The following is an 11,731-nucleotide window of genomic DNA, read 5'->3' on the forward strand; positions in this document are numbered from 1 at the left end:
AATTCTGGATCCAGCTGTTCCAGGCTGTAGGACCAGAGCCAGTCCAAGTCTCTCTGAGCAGTTTCCTCACCAGTAAAATGGGGATGATCAAAGTTTTGACCTCAAAGGACTTGAGGAAGATTAAAGGGGACAACACAGCTAAAGCACTCACGCGGGCCAGCGACAGTGAGCCCTGATCAGGAGTTTGTTCTGAATGTGCTCGCTGCTCGTCCGGGCTCCTCCCAGGCCACTCTTCAGAGGAGCCTCCCTGCTCTGTGCTGCAGCCACCTGAGACGTGTGTGTCCTGGGGGCCGCGCTCCACCCAACTGTCATCAGCGCTCTCAGAAGCTCTCAGGGCAGGACTGTGTTCCCGCGTCCTAGTGGCCTGGGGCAGCTCTGCACCCAAGCTGGCACTGGCCAAGCAGAGCTCCACATGGGACCCTGGGCCTCCTGGCCTTAGTTTCCCCACCTATAAATGAGGGGTTAAACCTGAGGACTCCTCAGGCCCACCCTGGCTCTGTCTTTCATGACCAGTGACGTGGCTGCTCACGGCCCCAGCTGGCACACAAGCTTTACTCCTCACCCTGTGGCCTTCTCCGCCTCCCTGCTGCCCACCTGCCCGGGTGTGGCGTGGGTTTAATCTTTCTGCTTCTCTCACCAGGGCTGAACTGTACCTTCTTAAAGGGCAGGAACTGGGCCTTCCGATTTCCTACCCTGCCAGAGAGCTAGGTGTTGGCCACCCCACCCCAGCACGGTGGGGGAAGCCCTGTCTACTCTTTTGTGTCCTCATCCTGGCTGTCATGCTGAACATCTGTGTCCCTAAATCTGTGTGTGGAAGCCCTAACTCCAAGTTTAATAGTATTTGGAATTGGGGCTTTTGGAAGTGCTTAGGTCAGATGAGGCAGTGAGGGTAGGCTAGTGCCCTGGGGCAGCCCCTTCCCCACTCTGGGCCTGCTCCCCGCTTAGAGGAGGGGCCTGGCCAAGGACCACACAGCCCCTCTAGCCCACCTGGCTCATCCCAGCCTCCAGGCCTCAGTGCCCATACTGGCCTGTGCTGGCCCAGCAGCGGGCTATGGGCTGCTACAGGACAAGCACAGAGAGGGAAGCAGGCGGGGTCAGGCAAGCACAAGGAGGTGGCCACAGGCTGCAGGGTCAGATGCTAGTTCCTTTTCTTCATTTTGCACGCCTCCCTCCAGAGCTGGCGGTGACAGGTGACAGCGCGTGGTGAAGACAAGGACGGCAACAGCGTCCACACACCCGTCCTGCTCTCTGTGCTCATTTCTCACTTGAGCTCCATGGTCACCTTACAAGGTTGGTGCTGCTCTCTCAATCTACAGACAGGAAACTGAGGCACAGAGCGGGGCCTCTCGCCAGGCCATGCAGCCTGAGAGAAGTGCAGCTGCGCTCAGTGCAGGGTGATGCGAGTCAGAGCAGAAAATGCAGCTAGGGGTTGTAAATGGGGCAGAGGCAGTGAGCGGGGGCCTGGGACAGAGCGGCAGACACAGGGTCTCCGTGAGGAGGTGACCCACAGCCGTGCATGGCTGGGCCGTGGGTGAGAGGCTCTCAACCACAGGCTGGGGTGGGGATTCCTGCCTGGGAGGCCAAGGTGGGAGCAGCAGTGCCGGCGAGGGGGTGGGCTCGTTCGGGTTTCATAGGTGGGTAAGGGATGCTGTGGACGTATGTGGGGCTCACCTCCACACTCACAAGGCCCTGCCCCCATCCTAGATACCAGACAGGAGGCAAGACACTAGCACCACTGGGCAGAACTGGCTGGGAAAGGCAGCAGGGCTCTGGCCTGAGCTAGGTGCAGCTGGGGAAACAGGCTCACAGCAAACATGCATCTGTCCAAGGGCACATGGTGAGTGGAACTGCCCCCCAAACAGGTCGCTCACGGGCCTGTAGGAGGCCCCTGTCCGGGCTGGTGTAGCCGGGCCCCTCTTATTATTGATCCCCGCTGTGCTTCTGGCTGCCCATCCTCTCGAGCCGCCTGAGCTGCCTCTCTGGGCACTAGCTTGGCCACTGGACCCCTCCCCCACCCCCAGCCTGCATATGACTGGCCTGAGGTTTGGCCTGGCCCCACTGGCCACCAGCCCGCTACCAAGGCATGTGATGGGCAAAACCAGGTGTCCTGAGAGCCAGCTCTGCTGGGCAAGAGCCTCTGTTTCCAGATCACCTGAGACAAGCATGTCTGGGACAAGTGAGAGGGGCACAGCTGTGGGACAACATCTTATCCGGTGGGTGCCATTCTCTTGGTGCCCCTCACCCGTTCCAGCCCCCTTCCCAGCCAGCTAAGTAGCCATCCTGCCCCAAGACCTAGGGCATCTGAGCATAGTGGAGTGATCCAGAGCAGCCCCTGGGGTTCCCATTCAGCTGTCCTTGCTTTTAGGGGCTGGAGTGTGGCTCATGCTGACATTTACTTCACAAATATCCTCCTTTCCTTCTCCTTCAAATGCTGCCGCTTTGCTTAAAAACTATCTGTTACCCAAGTGAGCAGATAAACCTTTGCAGGTAAAATTATATCTGAGATATGGCCCGAGGGTACGTTTAAGAGTACGGCGCAAATTATCAGCTGCATTTATCTTAATTACTTTGGGGGAAAGTGGAGGTTGGCATTGGAAGGGGCCAGGGAAACGGGTGTTTGTCCCGCCTTATCGGGTGCATATTTGAGATCCTTTAACAGAAAGGAGATAAGAGGAGCACGTGGGAAGAAAATGATGTCTTCGAAAATGACAGGGAGGCACTGGGGGTAGTGGTGGCGGGGACGTGTGCTTAAAGTCAGGGCCTGGTGCCCACCGAGGGTGAGTGCACACCGACCAATCTCTCCGACCTTTTTGTTCCTCAAGGACCAGTATGTGGAGGTGCATGACAACATGGCTGACAGCAGCTCTTCACTTCCCAGAGTTTATGCGTCAGTTCTCCAGGAGGCAGCCAGGGCCTCCTTCAGGGCCTCCTTCAGGGCCTGATGGCCAGCTGGAGCCCTGTCCAGATTCCTCCTGGAATAAGCCCGAAACCCTGCCAGACTCTGTACACCTTCGTTCTGGATACCACCGAAAAGCAGGGCCTTCTTCTGAGTGTGGTAGCGGGAACCTTGGAACTTCCGGTCGGGCCCGCGGGGTCCCACTGGCGTTTTCCAGGCTCACGCTGGCTGGGGGTACAGAATGGTTTGGGGCTGGGTGGATGCAGGCGGAGGCAGGAGCTGGCTGCCCACATTCGACTATGCCAGAGAAGCCTCTCCCTGCGCCCCAGTTCCTGGACAGCAGCGGCCTTGTCTGGTGCATCTTGATGGCCCGTGTGGATCTGGAAAGTGCCTGCTGGCTCAGCTGGCCACCCGGCATCAGGAGGGCCGCCAGAAATCTAAGGCAGGATTCCCAGCCTGGTCACCAGCCCAACCAGGGGCCGTCCTGACACCTGCATTGACTGGCGCTGTCAAGAACCCTGGATACCAGCTCTCTAGGGACCCTCAGTGCCCTCACCTGCATGACAGGAATAACCATACTGTCCCATGTAGGCTGAGCAGGGAAGGGCCAAGGAGTGAGATCGGAGACTTGAAAGAAAGAGAGGCGTGGAGTCCTATGTGAAGTCAAGATGCCGGGGACTCAGGCAACAGCAATCACTGCTGTGTGTGTGTAGGGGTGGGGTGGGAGAGGCGCTAAGGGGGACCCTGTGCCTTCATCCCCAAGACCCTGGTTCAGGTGCCTACACGCCTGAGTGGACTATATGCTGCAATGTCTGGATCTTCCTGCCCGGCCACCTTCTGCCCTCCCTTCCCACCCCATGTCCCCCACACCTGCTTGACCTCTGTTACCTTCCGTGTTGCTGCACACCAGGCATGCTTCTGCCTCAGGTCCTTGCACCTGTTGTTTCCTTCCCAGATGCGACTCCTTTCCCTCCTCCTCTGGTCTAGTGCCAATACCACTCCCTCCAGGAAGCTCTCCCTAACCGCAGCGCTAGCACAGCCACTGCCCAAGATCCCTCTCTGCCCCTCGAAGGCTTATCTGTCAGTCTCTCGTGGACCACCCCATTCCTTCACTGTTGCTATCGGCTCACTGCTGCACTGTCCCTTCCCCGCCCCCCACAGGCAGCACTTGGGCCATGCTGGCTCAGGCTTCACTCTCTACTCCTTCCTGCCCAGGGTCTGGTGAACTGGAGGGGACCCAGGTCTGCCTGGTCCTGCTGCTAACCTCCTGTGTGCTTCAGGGAAGTTCTGCATCCCTCAGTTGGCCTTTTTATTTTATTTTTTTTTTAGCAAGAGAGAGAGAGAGAGAGAGAGAAACAGGAAGGGAGAGAGATGAGAAGTATCTACTCTTAGTTTCATCACTGTAGTTGTTCATTGATTGCTTCTCATATGTGCCTTAATTGGGGGGCTCAAGCCAGCGACCACGGGATCATTTCAATAATCCCATGCTCAAGCCAGCAACCCTGCGCTGAAACTGGGGACCTCGGGTTTTGAACCTGGGACCTCAGCATCCCAGGTCAACGCTGTATCTACTGTGTCACCACCGGTCAGACTCAGTTTGCCCCTTTTTGAAGTGGTAGTGCCCCTACCCACCTCAACACAACATCACAAACAGGATGAGATACCTTGGGGAACCTGGGGCCCAGGCCTCACGGTGGGAGACTGCTTGGAGCTGTTAATCCTAGGGCTCCCGGGGATCTTCTCAGATCTGAGCTTCAGTCTGTGGGTGCCATCAGAGGCGGTCTTGGGGGACCAACCAGGGTGATGTGCAGGGCAGGAGCCAGATCTCCTCTCAGTACACAGAGATGCACACACAGCGTGTACACAGGCATAGACCCTCACTAAGCCTGTGCAGTGGCCGCACACTCTGCCTCTGGATCTTGTTTCTAAAAGAAGCCCCGTGATGCTTCATGTGCATGAGCCAGCAGGCAGGGAGTGCTGCCTGGAGGAGGCGGGAGTAGGGGTTTGGAGGCAATGCCTTCAGCCTCTCCATCTCTCTGCTATTGTAACTGTGTCCAGAAAGGTCTGATGGCAAAGCTGACACTCAGTTTTAGGACACCATAAATGTTAATATTGTGCCAAGCTCAGTCCAGCATACTCTGAATGTCCCTTGACCTATTCCTTGGAGAGTCCTTCTCCTCTGCTGAGAAGGACAGGGACCGTTTGGGGCCATCTTGCCAGGGTCTGGCCTGCAGGGATCCTTTTGGGACTCAGTGGCCCCAAGAAGCTCCCACCCAAGCCTGGGGAACTTGCCAGGGGTGTCCACTCTGGCAGAACTCTGGGGCTCCATGGAACTCACTTTGAAAATCAAAGCAGGCGGGCATTTTCTTCAGATTTGCCTGCTGAGCAATCCTGCTTTGGAATTCTAGAACAAGGCTCTCTGGGGCACCTGGTTCAGTGTGTTCACTTCACAAAGGGGGAACAGTGGCTCCAAGAGGGTGCTGGTGTGCCCCCAAACCCGGGCTCTCGGTGCTTCTGGCTCTGAGCTCCCGGCAAGGGCAGCGCCCCAGTGATGTCCGAAGCAGCCATTGGCAGCAAGGAGGGCTGGTGGAGGCCCAGCGCCTGGCCTTCCAGAGATGGCCTGGAGACACCACCTTTGATGCCAGGTAGCAATTCTGGAGAACGACTGACAACACCCAGGCCTGCCCTTGCTTGGGAGCTGCCAACTGGATAGCCCCCATCCTTGTCACTAGGCAAGGCACAGTGGGTGAGAGGGACAAGTTCAGAGAGACCAGGAGGAGAAAGCCAGGAGGGTTGGGGGTAGCCAGCCTCGGTCTGGTGCCTTTGGCCCCAGGTGCACGCTGCTCTCAATAAAGCTGCAGACTAGAGGCTGCTTTGGGCTCTGTTCCCACTACCCTCAGATGAGTCAGTGGTCTCCAGATTGTTGCTGCTCAGGGCAGGCCATGGACCAGCACCTGGAAGCTGAGACTGGGGTCCACGCAGACCCTCTAGGTCTGAAAACCTGGGCTGGGACCCAGAGCATGCCTTGGGAATCCTGCATGCTGTCATCCCCACCACCCCATGACCCTGATGCATGACAAGGTAAGAAGCACTGGTCTGCCCAGAGGTTGGATCCAGGTGAGACGAGGGTGAGGCAGGGAGGCTGCACAGTGGAGCTGCGGGATCCTGGGACATATGAGGCCTCCCTATGTGCTCTGCGGGCCTCCCTGGGGCCAGGTGGCTGGGCCAGGTGTGGTTCTCACTACTGCAGGCCTTGGGGTGAGTCACTTTAGGCCAGTTCTCTCACCTTCTAGCCATGGGGTGTGATTGTGGTGGCATCAGACCCATTTTACAGGTGAGAAAACTGAGGCTGTGGGGGGGGTAGCTGAATTGGGTGATGGCTGCAGGACAACGTCTGCACCCCTGGACCCCTAGAGAAGGGAGGCCGCCTGCTCTGGCTTTTGGAAATAGAGCCCATCTTGCCCCAAGCAGGATCTCCACATGAGAAATGAGCCCAGAGTGGAGGTCACTCAAGGCTTCCTCCCTGTGCCTGGCGGGGAAGGTAGGGTTTAATGAGGTGTCTCTGCTGAGTGACAAAGTTAATGAGCTTCCTCGGAGGCCCGCGTTAATTATTCTCTCATCAGGTTTGGAATCCCATCAGCCTCATTTTTCAATTAAAAGTGATTATAATTTCACTTTCTAAGGATGAGAGGATCCGTAACACGCTGGCTGGTGGGCACTGGGTAGGGGTGGGCAGGGCCCTCGACACTCGGCTCTTCAGTGCAGAGGAAATGAGTGCTGTCCTGCCAGCTGGCCTCTGGGCCAGGCATGTCCACCCTTGCCCACGCTCGTCCCTAATTCCTGATGCACACACAATAGGTGCTCCTGTGTGGTGGTGACAGTCCTAGTTGCTTGGGTGAAGCCGGTGGTTAGTGGGAACTGTGGGGGCACCAGATTCTAGAGGCCCCGTGGGCTGGGGGAAGAGGCCAGGTGGAGCAGCCCAGACACAGGTGGGACTTTTTGGCTCTGGGGAGAAGACCCTTCAATATTCCAGGGGACTTGCAGGATCCAGGCCCTAAGGGGCGGGGGTGTGACAAACTGTAGGGAGCCAGCCTGAGGGGCCTGCAGCTCTGCCTTTCCTCAGGGATCTCCCATCCCTGACACCGAGGGGCCCTGGGACACCTCCACCCACAGCCTGCAGGTTGGTTTCATCCGTCTCGGGCCATCATCACCCCTTTTACAGATGGGAACACTGAGGCCAAGGCCACACGATAGGCAGCCCAGGACCGAGCTCTCACCTGTATAAAGCTGTCCTGCCATCACAGGATACCCTCCTCACTGGCCTCTGGGCCTGGGCAGTGAGCCCCTCTACCCCAGTTGCCTGCCATCACAGTACCCATCGGCTCTGTGCAGAAGGGTAAACTGAGGCCTGGTGGGGTGGACGCACAGTCAGCGTGTTGTGGAGCAGGGACTCAGGCAGTCAGAATGGAAGCCTCTGCTCTTGGCACAGAGCAGTCAGAATGGAAGCCCCACGCTACCTACCGAGTGCGCTCTCCTTTCATAAAAAGTCAGCACACACGCCCGTGCTGGAAAACAAAAGGGCTGCCAGGATTCACAGCCAGAGACAGCCCTTCCTGAGAGCCGCTCCTGTCTGGGCCTTCAATTTACCTGCTATTTACTTGCTCAGCTGGCCTTCAGGGGTGCGGCTCCACTGCCAAAGCCACAAATGGTTTTTTGGGGTGGAGGGGTGGAGGAAAGGAAGGAAAAGGTTCACGGGGAGAACTGGGTGGGTCTGTGCTGTTCAGAGACAGGACCCTGTCTCTTGTCTCACCTTCCTCTGCCTTCACAAGTGTTACCTGTCCTTCCAGACCTCTAGCCCCTGGGCCCCCACCCTCTCAGACGCACCATATTTGACTATTTTTCTCCAGGACCAAGTTCCCAATTAGTTTTATGTGCCTCCATATCGCCAGTGCCAGGGACCAAGCTGGAATGAGACTGGGATCAGCATGTATTTCTTCAAGGAGCAGGGAGTAGGGGGCTACACTGCTGGTGTCCACCTGGCCACCCATCTGTCCCTCTGACAAGAGTTCACAGCTGCATGAGTTGCACCGTGGCCCACGCCCACCCTCCTGATGGGCAGCCGACTGTGGCTGTTGGGAAATCCGGCACAGTGGCAGGCTCTCTGATTTTTCAGGAAAAGCCAGAAATTCAGGTTTTAAAGTGAAATCTCCTTATTTTTAAGCGTTGGCAACAAATTCTCATAAAACAAAATAACTACTGTGTGGGCTGAAGCTGTCAGGGTGGATTGAGCCTGTGGTTGGTCCTGAGTGACCTTTCTGTGGGCGGTACACATTCCAGGTGTCCCACCCACTTACGCCCTCCGCCACTCACCCCTCCATTCACTCGTTCATTCAGTGAATTTCAACAAAGCACCTCCGGTGTGCCAGGCTCCCTGCCAGGTGCTGGGACGTGATGATGGCTGGGATGGTCACAGACCCCTCCCCACGGGGCTAACATCCCAGTGAGCCCCATTTAGGGCAATCAGGAGATGAACACATGTCTGTTGACCAGGTGTTCTAGAAAATCCTCAGGATTTCTAGAGGCCCAACTGCAGTGGGAAAATCCCTCACTGGCAAAGGACCTTTCGGGCTCCCTATGCAGCAGGGCTCAGGGAGGCTGGGCCAGGTGCTTAGGTCACACAGTGGGCTGCAGAGGGGGCAATGAGAGGACAGAATTAGGGAGGCCGTATCCAAGGCGGGGGCCTCGTGGGGGCTGTGCAGACAGGAGAGCGAGAGTGAGGTGAGTGGTGTGGGCCTGACGCAGGGAACCTGGCTGGCTTCTGTGGAGGGTGGGTGTGCTGGGCCCCCCACCAGGGGCTCTTGTGGAGGGTGGGTGTGCTGGGCCCCCCACCCAGGCATCTCCCTGGCCTGAGGCTGAACTGGGTTCCAGCAGGAAACAGGAGCAAGGTTGTAAGGGAGTAGGAGGCCACCAGAGGTGTGCTGGGCACAGGGGTGATGTCTCCCCATGCTTTCCAAGACCATTTTGGCTCTCTTCCCACGTGCTAAGGCCGGTGGTTGCCCTGGCACCCTGACTCCCCACAATAAGTATGCAGACCTTGCTCCTTTCCTGACCCACTGCCAGGTGCCCCTCTTGGGAAGGGTTGAGCCGTCCTGGGGGAGGGATGGTTGGTGGCAGGGCCTTGGTAAGTCCCCAGGACCCTTGGAAGGCAGAGGGGGTCTGAGACCCTGGATGACACTATGGCCCTGTCCAGCTCTGTGACGAAAAGGGACCCTCAGGTGTGGGCTCACCCACACTCTATTGACAAAGGAAAGGAGCTCTGAGAGGTTGAGACACTTGACCATGAACACACAGCCAATTTTGGAACACATAGCTCCGAAAAGCCTGGGTTGGCCTCTGTCCTGCTGTTTCTCTTGTGCCCCTCTCTGGCCAGGCCAGGCCACCAACCACTCCAGACCAGATGATTGCACTGCCTTGTTCTGGCTTTCCTGGTGGCTCCCTGCACCTCATTTTCCCCACAGCAGCAGAACGATCCTTCCAAACACAAACGAGGCTGTATCTCTCGTGGAAAGGCCTCCGTGGTATTGGAATCAAGTCCCACCCTGGCCTACAAGACCCTACACCAGGGGTCCCCAAACTTTTTACACAGGGGGCCAGTTCACTGTCCCTCAGACCGTTGGAGGGCCAAACTATAAAAAAAACTATGAACAAATTCCTATGCACACTGCACATATCTTATTTTAAAGTAAAAAAACAAAACGGGAACAAATACAATATTTAAAATAAAGAACAAGTAAATTTAAATCAACAAACTGACCAATATTTCAATGGGAACTATGCTCCTCTCACTGACCACCAATGAAAGAGGTATCCTTCCAGAAGTGCGGCGGGGGCCGGATAAATGGCCTCAGGGGGCCGCATGTGGCCCACAGGCTGTAGTTTGGGGACCCCTGCCCTACACCATCGGGGCCCTGTTCCTGGGCCTTCTAGAAAGCACCCAGCTCACACTTGCCTCAGGGCTTTTGCATTTGCTATTCCTTCTGCCCGAGAGGTTCTTCTCAGACCCTCTCATGTTTGGCTATGTCTGGTCAGGACGCCTGAGCTCAAATGTTGCCTCCTTGGAGTCTTAACAGGAGTAATTCACCCTCAAGTCTCTGTTTCATTGTTTGTGACTCCTCCCTCTGAGTCTGTCTTTGCTGAGGAAGTGCAAAAAATAGGAGATAGGGGTATTATGGGTTGAATTGTGTTCCCCCAAAAGATATGTCTAAGCTCTAACCTCCCCAACCTGTGGATGTGACCTCATTTGGAAATAGGGTCTTTGTAGATGTGATCAAGTCAAGATGAGGTCACCTTAGGGGTAGCATGGCCTTAATCTGATTAGAGTGGCCTTATAAGATAAAGACACAGGGAGAGGTCCCATGATGACAGAGGCAGAGACTGGAGTGATGCCGCCACAAGCCCAGGGACGCCTGGAGCTCCCAGAAGCTGGAAGAGGCAGATAGGCTCCTACCCTGGAGCCTCTGAAGGGAGCATGGCGCTGACCTATTGTCTCCTTCATGAATGGTCCACTGTTCTCCAACTTGCTCAGACCAAAATGCTTGGAGTCATGCCTGACCCTCTCTTCTCTGCACCCACATCCACTCCAATCCATTAGCATCCATTCCCATCAGCTCTGCCTTCAACTGCATTCAGAATCGACTTCCGTAGGCACTGCACCCCCTGGTCCACTGCATTTCGTCACCACCTTGTCTGCTTGCTTCATGAAGGGAAGCCCGGAACTGCATCCTGCCATTTCAGGGCTGGCTCTGTGGTATCCTCTGAGGCCCTGACATTGTCCCTGCTTCATAGGTAAGAAAACTGAGTCAAGGTGAAATTAGGGGTTTCCTTTCTAAGCATGATGACTTCAGCCCAGGATACTGTGGGGGGGACCTCCATGGGCAGAAGCCCTCAACTCCAGCCACACTCTGGGGGTCTCCGGCTGCATGATCCACACTGTGGTCCTCAAAGGCCCAGCTCAGTCCTCTGTCTGCCTGCGAGGGGCCTGCTGCAGATGGGCCGGCTGGGAGCAGACAAGCCCTGGCTCTATTGGCTTCAGAGAGTGGCACTGGCTGAGACCACGTAGAAAGCCCTTCCTCCCTGGCTCCCTGGGTGTTTTTCTTTCATCAGTTGGAGGAGAGATAGGAAGAAAAGGAGAAAGTGGGATATTTTTCCAGGGACTGAAAAAGGCATTGTGATCATATTTATCTTTGATAGCGTTGGGGTTCCAGGCACAGGGAGTCCTCTCTCTCTGCCTTTGAGGTAGAGGTGAAGAGAGAGGAGCCAGCCTTGAGTCAGCAAGGGTCTGCAGGGAACAGGGGAAAAGGTGGAGGTGCGAAGCCCCTGTGAGTCAACCTCTGGAAACCAGAAGTGGACCTGGAAGAGAGACAGAGAAGATTCCAGAAGGGCAAACGAAGAGACAACCATTCAGTACTATGCATACAGTAATTGCTCATTAAGTGTTTGCTGGCTGGATTTACGGGTGGCTGGAAAAGCCATTCAGAACTCTGTGGTGTCTGTTGATCCTAACTCTCTCTTTTTTTTTTTTTTTTTGTATTTTTCTGAAGTTGGAAACGGGAAGGCAGTCAGACAGACTCCTGCATGCACCCGACCGGGATCCACCTGGCATGCCCACCAGGGGGCGATGCTCTGCCCATTTGGGGCGTTGCTCTGTTGCAACCAGAGCCATTCTAGCGCCTGAGGCAGAGGCCATGGAGCCATCCTCAGTGCCAGGGCCAACTTTACTCCAATGGAGCCTTGGCTGTGGGAGGGGAAGAGAGAGACAGAGAGGAAGGAGAGGGG

General features: G+C 56.2%; 1 long non-coding RNA gene across 1 annotated transcript in view; it reads left to right on the forward strand.

The window, feature by feature from the left end:
* The window catches only part of LOC136312576 (uncharacterized), a 30,578-nt gene extending 29,307 nt beyond the window's left edge, over positions 1–1,271 (forward strand). The window contains exon 3 of the long non-coding RNA XR_010727015.1: positions 1,176–1,271. This is a non-coding gene — a long non-coding RNA (uncharacterized lncRNA). The remainder of the gene's footprint in view (positions 1–1,175) is intronic.
* Positions 1,272–11,731: the final 10,460 nt, after the last annotated feature.

This window comes from Saccopteryx bilineata, chromosome 9, assembly GCF_036850765.1.
Source record: "Saccopteryx bilineata isolate mSacBil1 chromosome 9, mSacBil1_pri_phased_curated, whole genome shotgun sequence".
Taxonomy (NCBI): domain Eukaryota; kingdom Metazoa; phylum Chordata; class Mammalia; order Chiroptera; family Emballonuridae; genus Saccopteryx; species Saccopteryx bilineata.